We start from the raw sequence: 11,414 nt of genomic DNA, 5'->3' as shown, positions 1-11,414 counted from the left end.
GTCCCAAGTTGTTGTTGCACTCAAGTTGACCAAGAATCAAGCAAAATCAACCACATTCCCTCAATTCATGGTCGACCACCCTTGGAAGGAGTTTTGAAAGATGGACACTCCTATTTTAAACAAATTGGCTCCCATACCTCACCTATAAATAAGAGCCCCTTTCTCACGTTTTCAATCATCCCTCATCCCTCATTCATCCCTCACTCATTCATCATTCTCTCCTCTTTCAATTCTCTTAGCTTTCTTAGCCCTCACACCTATCATCATCTTTGAATAAATATTTTGAGCAAATTAGCCTCTTAAAGAACCCTTGGTCTGCCACCTTGGAAAGCCATCAGCAAAGGAACAAAGCGAAGGAACGAAGGAGCCCTCATCAGTCAAAGTCTTGGGTGACAGCCACTCTGAATTGGGTTTAATCTTTCTTACTTTAATTTAATTCAAGAATGTTTGCTATGTGTTCTTTGTTCTTGTTTACAACAATGATAGCTTAATTTTATTTAAGCTAGGATGATTGCTTTGATTTAATAATAATTATTTGATTCTTGGTTATAATATTTGCGCCTCAATCGATCATGTTTTCAATTAAAATCAAGTCTGTATTTTGTTCATACGTGATTGAAATGCACCTAAATTAGCTGAGCGATCCTAACCAGATGACGGCTAATGGACGCATAATTGAAATGTGCATGGTCAATTTAGATCCTAACCCGATTAAATTGCAGTTTGCATAACATCCCTAACCAGGCTCTGTTCTCTGCATAGTTTTTAGATTTGTGTGATTAAACTGTTTCAAACCTAACACGTCCCTGTTACCTCGCATGAATACTAAGAAACCCTTAGTAAATAAGGATCAGTAAAATGCGTACTTACAATTCCGAAAGGTCCTAATGTGGTTTCCAAACTCATGAAAGATCGAGTTGCCATGGAATGTTTTTCTGAATATTGATAAGCATGTTCATAATAACTTGAGTTTAATTAAAGTAATTTTCCTAGCTTATTTATGTTATAATTGTTGCTTATTGTGTTAATTCTGCTAAAATCTATCTCATTCATATAGTTTGCAGACTTAGGATAAATTGCATTAGGGATTATTGCATTTCGTTTCATGTACTTAATTTTTCATCACTTCTCAATTATATTGTTTTTATTTATCAAATTGTTAATACGCTTTTACAAATTAAGTGAATTAGCACAAATACAATCCCTCTGAAGACGATAACTCGATACTTACTTATTACTTGATAACGACTGTGTACACTTGTACAAACCTGAGTGTTAAAAGTTTTTGGTGCCATTGCTGGGGATTGTCAACTGTTGCCATAGTCATTTTTCGTGAAATTATTTATTTTCAATTTGGTTATTTCTAACAGTACTCACTTATTCTTTTTAATTTTGTAATTTTCTTTCCAGGTGTTTATTAGCATAGATCGGATTATCGATTTACTCCCAGTAGACCCTGAAATTGAGCGAACTTTTAGACAAAAAAAGGTGAACGAATAGCTCAGAGACAGAACGAGATGGACCTTGGAAATCAATATCAAGACCAAGGTAATAAAGCTGAACATGTACGAAATCCTATCCTCATTTCCGATGATAGGGATCGATGCATCAGACAATATGCTGTGCCGCTTTTCAATGAGTTAAATCCAGAAATTAGAAGGCTAGATATTGAGGGAACCCAATTCGAATTGAAATTAGTGATGTTTCAAATGTTACAAACGGTGGGCCAATTTAGTGGTATGCCCACAGAAGATCCACATCTCCACCTTCAATTGTTTATGGAGGTGAGTGACTCATTCAAGATTGCCGGTGTAACTGAAGACGCACCGAGGCTGAAGTTGTTTCTGTACTCATTGTGAGATTAAGCACGGGCATTGCTCAATTCATTACCACTAAGTTCTTTATCGCAAGAATTAGCAAAGAGATTTTTGGTTAAGTATTTCCCGCCTAGCAAAAATGCTAAGTTGAAGAATGAGATCACAACTTTCCAACAATTGGATGATGAGTCTTTGTATGAGCCTTAGGAGCGATTCAATGAGTTACTTCGTAAGTGTCCTCATCATAAGATTCCTCATTGTATTTAGTTGGAGGCATTCTATAATGATCTCAATGCACATACAAGATTGATGTTAGATGCTTCTATGAATGGTGCAATTTTGTCTAAGTCTTATAATGAGGCTTATGAGATCATCGAGAGAATCACGAGCAACAACTATCAATGGCCAAAAAATCGAACAGCTTTAGGAATACGTGTAGCCAAAGTTCATGAAGTTGATACTCTCACTTTATTATCAGCTTATGTATCATCCATTTCCTCTATGTTAAAGCAGTTTACTGCTAATGGTGCTAATAATTTTGCAGCTCAGCCACCAAGTTCGTTTGAAGTAGTTTCCTGTGTGTACTGTGGGGAAGGTCATTCTTTTGAGAATTTCCCATTGAATCCCGAGTCAATATACTATATGGGGAACCAACATCAAAATAGGAGTGGACAAGGACCCCAATCCAACTTTTATAATCTTTTATGGCATAATCACCCCTACTTTTCTTGGAGCAACCAAGGAAATGGACCAAACAACAAATTTATGCAGCATAGACCCAACCAATGTCAAAGGTTTAACCAGCAAGCTCTAAAACTACCTCAAGCTGAATCATCAAATAGTTTGGAGAACTTGTTGAAAGCATACATGGCGAAGAATGACGCTTTGATCCAGAGTTAAGTAGCAACACTGAAAAATTTGGAAATCTAAATGGGTGAGTTAGCTACGGAGCTTCGTAATAGACCACAAGGAACCTTGCCAAGCAATACAGAGAATCTAAGAAATTTGGGTAAAGAACATATCAAGGAAGTGGCATTGCGAAGTGGTAAAATTAATGTTGAGGAAGAGCATATTGAAAAGGGGGAAAGTCAACCAGCTGTTGAAGTCCCTGCACCAAAAGAGTCAGAATCTTCAAAGAATATCAAGGTAAATCCTAACTTAGTGAATTCAGATACTTTAACAACTTCTTTGGATGCAGATTTACCTACTCAAAAGAGTTGTCTGGTTCAACTAAAAGTTCCATCACCTCCATATCCACAATGATTGAGCAACACAAGCAGAAACAGGAGGTGCAATTCAAGAAGTTTTTAGATGTTCTAAAGGAATTACACATTAATAGTCCATTGGTGGAGGCTTTAGAACAAATTCTAAATTATGTGAAGTTTATGAAGGATGTACTATCCAAGAATAAACGAATGAGTGAGTATGAGAATGTCGCCCTGATAAAAGAGTGCAGTGCCTTCTGCAGGACAAGCTACCACCGAAATTGAAGGATCTAGGAAGCTTTATGATACCCTCTAACATTGGTGAATCTTATTGTGGTAAAGCTTTGTGTGACTTAGAAGCAAATATCAACTTGATGCCTAAGTTTATTTTCAAGATGCTAGGGATATGAGAAGTAAGACCTACAACTGTGACGCTCCAGCTAGCGGATTGATTTTTAGTATACCCCGAAGGAAAGATCGAGGATGTTTTGGTAAGAATCAATAAATTTATTTTTCCTACTGATTTCATTATTCTAGATTTTGAAGAAGATAAGAAAGTACCAATTATCCTTGGGAGACCTTTCCTAGCCACAGGAAGAACGTTAACTGATGTGGAGAAAGGTGAACTCACCATGCGGCTTCAAGACGATTAGGTAACTTTTAACATTCTTAAAGAGACGAAATTTCTCGATCTGATAGAGGAGTGCTCAGTTATGGAAGAAATAGAAACCTTGATTTCTATGGAAAGCCATCTTGAAGAAGATCCATTGGAGAAAGCCTTAGGGTTTGACCCTTTGAAGGGGAGAAGGTGAAGAAAACATGGCTCTGATGGAAGCCAACCTAAGGAATTTTATTCAATCCACACGGCTTGAAACGTTGGAGTTGGAAGTCAGAGAACCCAAATTGTCAATCGAAGAACCACCTACAAGTGAACTAAAGGTACTTCCTTCCCATTTGAAATACGTTTATTTAGGTAATTGTTCTACTTTGCCTGTGATTATTTTAGCCGAACTGACAAAAGATCAAGAGGAGCAATTAATTTCTATTCTAAAGAAATTTAAGAAAGCAATTAGTTGGACATTCGAGGTATAAGCCCTTCATTTTGCATACACAAAATTATTCTAGAGGAAGGTGAAGAAGCTCGAATTGATGGGAAAAGGAGGCTTAATCCTATTATGAAGGAAGTTGTGAGAAAGTAAGTGATCAAATGGCTAGATGCAGGAATCATCTATCCTATTTCAGATAGTTCGTGGGTAAGTTCGGTACAGTGTGTGCCGAAGAAAGATGGAATTATGATTGTTGAGAATGAGCGTAACAAATTGATCGCAACAAGAACTGTTACTAGTTGAAGAATTTGTGTTGAGTACAGAAAGTTGAATAAAGCCACTCGGAAGGACCATTTTTCGTTGTCTTTTATGGATCAGATGTTAGATCGACTGGCAGGTAATGAATTCTATTGTTTTTTAGATGGTTATTCTGGATATAACCAAATAGTTATCGCTCCGGAAGACCAACATAAAACAACCTTCACTTGTTCGTATGGTACGTTTGCTTTTAGGCGAATGCCTTTTGGTTTATGCAATGCACCTGCAACATTCCAACAATGCATGATAGCAATATTCACTGATATGGTTGAAAATTTTGTCGAGGTTTTCATGGATGATTTTTCTATTTTTGGTAACACTTATGATATTTGTTTGAATAATTTAGTTAAGGTACTGAAGAGATGCGAAGAGACGAATCTAGTCCTTAAGTGGGAGAAATGCCATTTTATGGTTAAGGAAGGGATTGTCTTAGGGTATAAAATTTCAAAGAAAGGAATTGAAGTAAAAAAAGCAAAGATGGATATAATTGAAAGATTACCGGCCCCAATGAATTTGAAAGGATTCAAAAGTTTCTTAGGCCATTTCGATTTTTATTGAAGGTTTATCAAAGATTTTTCAAAAATTTCTAAACCACTGTGTTTATTGTTACAGAAAGATATAGTGTTTGATTTCAACAAAGCATGTTTAGAAGCTTTTAAATAGCTAAAAAAAGGGTTAATCTAAGCCCCAATGATCATTACACCTGAGTGGAACACAACTTTTGAGTTGATGTGCGATGCAAGTGATTATGCTGTTAGAGCTGTGATGGGTCAAAGAAGGAATAAAGTGTTCCACCCCATTTACTATGCAAGTAGAACCTTGACGGGAGCCTAAATCAATTATATGGTAACTGAAAAGGAACTATTTGCTATAGTTTTTACTTTTGGAAAATTCTGCTCATATCTTATAGGTAACAAAGTTACAGTATTTACTGACCATGCGGCCATTAAATATTTGCTCACAAAGAATGATACGAAACCGAGCCTAATTCGTTGGATACTTTTACTCCAATAATTTGACTTTGAGATCCAAGATAGAAAAGGTGTTGAAAATCAAATAGCTGATCATTTGTCGAGGTTGGAGCAAGATGAGGTAACTCCATCACATGTGCCTATCAATGAGAATTTCCCAGATGAGCACTTATTTGAGGTGAGTTGAATTCATGAAACACCTTGGTTTGCTGATTTTGCTAATTATCATGCATGTGGAATAATTCCTCGAAAATTAACATACTAACAAAGGAAGAAATTCCTTCATGATAGTCAGTATTGTTTCTCGGAGGACCTGTTCTTGTTTAAACAATATGCAAATAATATAATCTAGAAGTGTGTACCTGAAAGTAAGATTCTTGAGATCTTACATCATTGCCATTCATCTCCAAGTAGGGGACACTTTGGTGGTGCACGTACCGCATCAAAGATTTTGCAAGCAAGTTTCTTTTGACCTACACTATTTAAAGATGCTTATGCTTATGTGAAGAACTGTGTTAGATGCCAAAGGAGGGGAAACATATCACGGAGGAATGAGATACCCTTAACAAACATTTTGAAGATTGAATTATTCGACGTATGGGGCATTGACTTCTTAGGACCATTTCCTTCTTCATATGGGAACAAATACATCTTAGTTACTGTGGATTATGTGTTTAAGTGGGTTGAAGCTGAAGCATACCCTACAAATGATGCTAAGGTAGTCATGTGATTCCTACATAAGCATGTGTTTACATGATTTGGGACACCAAAAGCTATTATTAGTGATGAAGGTTCTCACTTTGTGAACAAATGGCTTATGTTGTAACACCCAAAACCCGGGCTGGACGTTATGGCCAAATCTGGCGATGTCACATTGAAGTGTTTTTTGTAAAGTACGAAATTGCTAAATACCCATTCTCTATTAAACCTTTTTGAATGACCTTGAAGATGATTTCAAGACTTGTCGTTTATTTTCAAAATATAAGTCATTTGTTTAAAACGTTGTTTCTTGTGGAAGCTCTTAGATCAATTACGTATCCGTGGTATTTTTGAAAAACATTTATCCTTTTGAAAACTCGCATTTTTTCTCAACTGCTAGCAGTATTAAAGCAAAAGAAATATAAATCCCCAAATTAAAAATAAAATCCAGAGAGGCCTTATTACATAAAAATACCCAATTTAAATTACTTATCAATTAAAAGATTAAAGGAAGCAAAAACAGTTGTGTGGCCACCTTCGAGTCCCTCGCAGCACCGATCCACCTAAAGATTACCTGCACAGATAAGCAGAATGGTGAGTTTACGAAAACTCAGTGAGTAATCCCTTAATAAACAAACAGTCAAACATATAGTGAGCAAATATAGTCTGGGCTTAAGCCCATATCAGTAATAGTAACAATATCAGTTTGGGCTTTAGCCCATCTCAATACAAAAATAATCATTTGTTTGGGCCTTGGCCCATTGCAGTAACAGTAAACAGAACAGTAATAGTAATCAGTACGGTAACAGTAATCAGTGCAGTAAAAATTTAAACAGTATGCAAGTCCTACCCAACTAACATCTACACTCCACTCCTATAGCCCTATACTCCATGTGGGGATAAAATCAACCCACCCATCCCTACACTCAAAAATAGAACTAGTTGCGGCACTAAACAATACTTGTAATAGAGCTGCCAGTATAATAGGCTTAAAGCCATCAGTGATTTGTAGCATAGCTATCAGTACAGTACACTTCCTCCAATCATAATAAACCCATCCCCATGCAATACATCATATAGTCATGTCATGTCATGTCATATCATAGAATCATACATGTATCCATTACAGTTTAAATAGCAAGCTAAAATACAGTCATACTTGTACATATATATAAATACCTCACATAGGGGCAAAACAATCAATTTACCATGTAGGGGCATTTCAGTCATTTTACCACATAAGGGAAAAACAATCATTGCACCTCATAAGGGCAAAATAGTCATTTTACCTCATAAAGGCAAAACAGTCATTTTGCCTTATAGGGGAATTACAGTCATTTTACCTTACAAGGGTATTTCGATCATTTTAACTTATGGGGTTATTTCGGTCATTTTACAAGTAAATAAGAGTCCAGGTACTCTTACTAGCCCACCAGTAGGTCCACAGTCGTCATGGGCGACCCGTGCAACCTTAACAGTCAATCGGTGATAATTGGCCCACGGCCTATATTGCAGGCCCATGTGGGCCCACACGCTCGTATGGCCCACATAACCCAAGATGGCCTTAGTAGTGTGATTCACACAACCGACCCAACATTAACCATACTCTTGTGTGATTCTTCCCGTGTAAGGCCCACAGGCCCATTGGGCCTATGTGGCCCAGTTCGACCCAGAATGGCCTAGTATCGTTTTGGCCCATAAAAACGCTCATGGCCATCTCGTTGACCACATGGCCATGTTTTGTTACACGGCCTGCCACACGGGCACCCACACACCTGTGTGGTGTCGACAACCCATTTCTCGGCTTTTCAGCCTTTATAGTTTCACGCCTAATGTCAGTGTTACACAATTATTCATGCAAAAAGAGTGCAGTTTCCATGAAAACCAACCTATATTCAATCATAATCCCAATGTCAATCCTTTAACAAATGGGTAACTATTCCCTTTAATAATACTTATCCAAATCATAGCTCGACATTTACCTTGATCGAACGATTAAGGACCCTCACCCCTTAGTTGTTGCCGAGGACTGATTACAAGTTCTTACTGATCGCCTGCACTCAAACCGAGATTCCATTATCCTCTATTAGAAAGTTTATATGAACAATTGAACCTTCAACTAACACTTACCACAAATATTGAGACACCGCTTCTAGAGAATGAAACACAATCAATTCACAATCTCCTACTAGATAGTCGTTTCAACAAGACAGAACTAGCGTTATCTTTCCCTTAGTAATGGTGATCAAAAAGAAAAGGTTAGAAAGAACCATAGATACAGCAGAAGGGAGAAGAATGAACAGAGACCATATCCAATAAAGTAGCACTTACCACCAAAATCGACAGAGAAGAACAATAGAAGGATCAGTTCTCAAAAGGTCAATACCGGAGCACTATTCGGCCAACAAGGATTAGATGAAAAGGGAGAAAGAAAAGAATGATTAGGTTACTACAGTCGAAACCGAAAGAGGTAGAGAGGCAAGAAGATGCAAAAGAGAGGCTTGATGGTCTCAAGAGAAATGAGAAAGGGAGAAGGAAAACATTCGGCTAGTGAGAGGTGTGTAGAACTGTTAACAACACAAAAATAAAAGTATTACCTAGCATTTTTCCTTCCTCCAATCGGCCTTCAGAGAAAAAGGACCCCAAAATGCTTACCCAAAAACTGAAATAGAGTCCTCCAACTCAGAAAAGCTAAATTTCCAAAGTGCCTAGTGCTCCCAAACGTCACACTACTCCCTCGTACCTCACTTTCCTTAAGTTTCTCCTAAAATCCCTCCTCATATCTCTCTCAACTCCCTCCTACAATCCCTCCATGACCATTTCAAACTCCACTCCTCTATGCAGTGTTTCAGCCAAACTCTACTATCTCCCACAGCCAACAGTAAAAATAATCTCCATTTGCACAAGAAGGTATTCGAACCTCAAACCACTAGCACACTCTACACGCCACTTACCACTAGGCTAGCAGGCTTTTTATGACATGTTATCCCCACAATTATTTAAAATCCTATTGCTCAAAGACAGTGCTTATTTCTTCAAAAACAAAACTTTTTTGCACCTTCTGAGGGTTGAACCCAAGACTTCTCAACCACTTCCAAGAACACATAACCACTAAGCCAAACACTCAATTGTGTCACTTCCTTGCATAATTAAATATTTATGGGCAGCTTCCTAACTGCTCCCACGCTTAGGACCTAATACTTTTAGGCCCAAATTTGGGGCGTTACATAATTGGTTGCTTGAAAAATATGGTGTGAAGCACAAGATTGCTACTGCTTATCACCCTCAGTCTAATGGGCAAGTTGAAAGAGTGAGCCATGAGATCAAAGGTTTCCTTGAAAAGGTAGTATGCCCTAATAGACAAGATTGGTCTCGAAGGCTCGATGATGCATTATGGGCCTATCGAACAACATTTAAGACACCGTTAGGAATGACTCTTTATCTGTTGGTTTTTAGGAAGGCATGTCATTTGCCATTAGAGTTGGAAAATAGAGCTCACTGGTCTTTGAAGAAATTGAACTTTGATCTTAAGCAAGCCGGTAAGAGAAGGATGTTACAACTCGATGAGTTGGAAGAGTTGAGGTTGTTTTCTTATGAGAATGCCAAAATGTGTAAAGAAGATAAAAAGATGGCATGATAGTCATATACGACCTCGCAAGTTTAAAGAAGGTCAGAAGGTTTTATTGTTCAATTCAAGGCTGAAGTTATTTCCTGGGAAGCTAAAATCCCAATGGAAAGGACCTTATACCATCTATCGAGTTTATCCTTATGGAGCTGTTGAAGTATATGACAATCATGGAGGTACGTTTAAAGTTAATGGTCAACATCTCAAACATTATTGGGATGGTGAAGTTGAGAGAGTTGAATCATCGTTCAAATTAACAGACCCTTGATTTTTCACAAACTTGTTTTGTAAATAAATAAATAGTTAGGATTTACTTTCTTAATTTAGTACATTTAATTAATTATGTCTAAGGAGATTGGAACTTAAGCGGGACCGCTGTGACCCCTCCAATCTTTCCTGGGAATTAATTTAATGTAATTTATTGAGAAGAAATTTTCTAATTAATATTTAAAATTTCTTTTAGTTTCATTTGTTTTGTTTAAATTTTAAATTTTTATGTTAATAAAGGGGGTCAAATTTGGCCCAGTACTAATCAGTTTCTTTAGTAAGATACAGTCTGAATTTGAGGCCGAAGACAACAAAAAGAGGAAAAGTTCCACACCTATTGCCGCCACTTCCATTGTTTGCCACCAAAGTAACCCTAATGTAGCTAAATTTGTGCTACATGCTGCCCTAAATTCTCCCTATATGAACCCCTCTTCATTCTACTATTTTTCATATCCCTCAAAGTAATTTGCTTAAACCCCAAAAAATCCTTAAACTTTTCTCTTATGACGTCAACCTCAAATCCTGAAAGAAACCCTAGTTCTTTTCCCCTTTTTCAAAATCTCCTATTGTTGCCGCAAATAAATCACCGGGGCATCAACGTCGTTGTCACACGTAGCCGTTATCACCGTCGCACACCACCATTGCTGCCGCACGTTGCCTTCATCGTCACAACTTTTTTGCCGTCGCAAGATTTGCTAAACAAGTCCTACCCACTTGTCGATTTCTCTTCTTCCCTTGTAAGTAGAACTTTGTCAAATTTTTGGGAAAATACCATGTCTCGTAAAAGAACTAGATCGTTAAAGACTACTCCTGAAAACTCGATTGTGATCGATGAAGAAGTGAAAGAGAGATTTGATTCAATTTTCAAGCATCAACCTATGATGCCAAAAAAAGGTTTTAACTTGAAGAGTAATGATTTGATGGTTGTCCCTGTGCCAATTAGAAAGACAATCAATGCTATCAAGTGGGAACAATTTTGTGATGCTCGTTCACTTCCCGATGATGAACTAGTTCGAGAGTACTATACAAGTTTAACCACACAAGATGCCACTGAGTTCATTGTTCGGAAGAAAAAGGTACCTCTTACCTCTAAGTCCATCAATGATTTGTTTTACCTGATGTTGAAGAAGATGAGTACTACCTTTTGATGAACAACATCAATTGGGATTTTCTTCAACAAGTGCTTAATGTTGTAACAAATCTGGAATCCCAATGGATTATAAGAAAGTATGTGAGCCATTCTTGCCGAAGGGAATACCTAAAACCAGTAGCAAAGGTATGATTTTATTTTGTTTGCTATAGTTTTATGCCTATCTCACACAGTTCCACCATATCGATGGAATGAATGCTCTTGTTATATGCAATCTTGACAGAAAAGTCCATTAATGTTGGAAAAATTATTCTCAAGAGATTTATGACTGAGCTAAAAAGAAGACAGGAAGTGCTTATTTCCCATCACTAATCAC

At 37.4% G+C, this 11,414-nt stretch overlaps 1 non-coding gene across 1 annotated transcript; it reads right to left on the bottom strand.

Annotated features, from left to right (window-relative positions):
• Nucleotides 1-1,961: 1,961 nt before the first annotated feature.
• Nucleotides 1,962-2,068, bottom strand: LOC121204112 (small nucleolar RNA R71). The gene has a single exon (XR_005899040.1). It is a non-coding gene; the product is annotated as a small nucleolar RNA R71 (small nucleolar RNA).
• Between the last annotated feature and the right edge of the window lie 9,346 nt (nt 2,069-11,414).

The sequence above is a fragment of the Gossypium hirsutum genome, chromosome A07, assembly GCF_007990345.1.
Source record: "Gossypium hirsutum isolate 1008001.06 chromosome A07, Gossypium_hirsutum_v2.1, whole genome shotgun sequence".
Taxonomy (NCBI): domain Eukaryota; kingdom Viridiplantae; phylum Streptophyta; class Magnoliopsida; order Malvales; family Malvaceae; genus Gossypium; species Gossypium hirsutum.
The sequence above is the reverse complement of the archived record's forward strand: the minus strand, read 5'-3'. Positions and strand labels throughout refer to the sequence as shown.